This window comes from Microcebus murinus, chromosome 19 (assembly GCF_040939455.1).
Source record: "Microcebus murinus isolate Inina chromosome 19, M.murinus_Inina_mat1.0, whole genome shotgun sequence".
Lineage (NCBI taxonomy): Eukaryota > Metazoa > Chordata > Mammalia > Primates > Cheirogaleidae > Microcebus > Microcebus murinus.
The window spans coordinates 43589363-43591441 of NC_134122.1; positions in this window are offsets into that span (position 1 = coordinate 43589363).

The window sequence follows — 2079 nt, forward strand, 5'->3', positions numbered from 1 at the left end:
CATTAACATTTCATTAACACTCTAGTCCACAGGTTGACTCAACAAGGTTGGAAAGGCAGGCAGGAAGATGGTAAAATATCGAACTTACTGAAGGGTAAGAAGAATCAAACATGTACTGACTGCCCACTACGCGCACTATACTAGATTTTACACACTTTACATAAATTAAATGTGAACATAAGTTCTAGTTATCTTTTAACAGCATTGCTATGGCCAGTTAAGTCTATGTTTTAAATGCCTTTTCACTTTAAGTACAAATTGTGGAAACAATAGATCACTGCCCAAAGAAGCATGTCAATGTGCACTAATACATATTTTCCATTTCCAAAGTTTTTGGTTTTTATAAGTGTGCAACATTAGCTCATGGGAACACTCAGCTATTACTCCACTTAAATACAGAGTTTTTTCATTCTCATCTACTGAGCACCATATGGCCAGCATCACCAAAATTACCTGGTTCTACCATCTTGTAATACTTAAGATGGCAACAGACAGTGTTCAGTAATTACATTCCTTGGGGAAAGAATCAGCTGATTTTTTTTTTTTTTAACACAGCTAGCTTTCAAAAGTGGTACCTAATTTTAACACACTAAAGCTATCATTTAACTAAGAAAATGTACTTGGCTTAATCAGTTGCAAAATGAAGATATACCAGCTGCCTTCACAAGCATTAGACCAAAGCCAATTATTTTCTGGGAGCCTAGCGATCCCCAGCTCACACTGCAGCTCTCCAGGGCAGTCTTCCTACCACCCCCAACGCGAAGCTGCCTGCCCTCACTCCTGCAGCCAGCCCTCATTTCTTCGGGCCCCTTGCTCCCTTTCCCACCTCTCTTCTCCCTCTGACTACTCCGCTATCTGTCTGGGCTAGTGCAGAAGACCATTTCTTAGCTGCCTGGTTACTGATCAACCACCATGCACGACTTTGGATTTGGGATCTTAGTAAAACTGATTAACTCGCATGTTTGTACAGGTCACTCCCCCAATGCCCCACCAAAGCATATTGCGTGTCACCTTCAAAAAAGTACTGTTTAAGCCTTCAGGATCACAAAACTTGAAAGAGTCCTCAAATGTGTGCCACCTAATCTAATGCTCTTATTTTAGTTCAGAGATGTTTAGACGACTTGCCCAAGGCTGTGCACTGCTAACCAGAAGCAGAAACTAGAACTGTATTCCTAACTCTTTCCACTACGCCACAAGAAACCCAAGGTATTAATAATGGTTAAGAAAAATCTGTAAACCAAAATAAAATGCCTAGTATACAGGAAGTCTTTGGGATCTCTCCAGATTATTAGTCAGAAGAAAGGCAATCTGTACGATGAGAAATGCTGCTCACTTCAACAGATGCCTAAGTACCAAGGATCCTCACCCTCAGTTCTGAAACTGAATCTGAGACTGCAGATGGCTCCATTCTTTTCGAGTCTTCAGTCACAAGGTTACACCTCATTCTCATCGTTTAATAAGATATATTAATCAAGTTGATATAGGATTAAGGAAGTACGTTGAAGATAAAAGGAAAGAAACATTTTTACAAGATCATCCCAGTTACCTTAAAGGTTAAAGATTAATTTACGGGGTAGTGACAGAAACACATAATTTCAGCAAAAATCAACAATATAGTTATACCGTTAAAAAAGAGATTAATTCAGAACTACTAAGTCAGGCAAGCATGCAAAATTCAGAAAATAAAAATATGCAAGGCCTAGTTGCCCACACACACTCCTCAGGGGAAGCAGGGGAAGGTGGAGTTAAAGATGCTGAACAGAAGGCCAAAATGAGAAGATAAAAGGTATGCCTCAGAGTTTAGCAGCCTGATTCCCTCATTTAATACAGTGAGGAAAGTGAGCAGATGTGAACTGGTGAAGTCCACATGGCCAGAAGGGGGTCGTACATAGATCTAATTCCTGGTGCCATTTGCAACTACATATATTTAAAATACAAGGAGATAAATACCCAGAACACATTAAGACCACTGATTTAAACAAAGCATTGCAAGACTGATATATGGGGGCAGGGGAATGGGGTGAAGTTGTTAATACAGCACAGCAACACACCTTACAAATTTATGTTTAAGAGATTAAA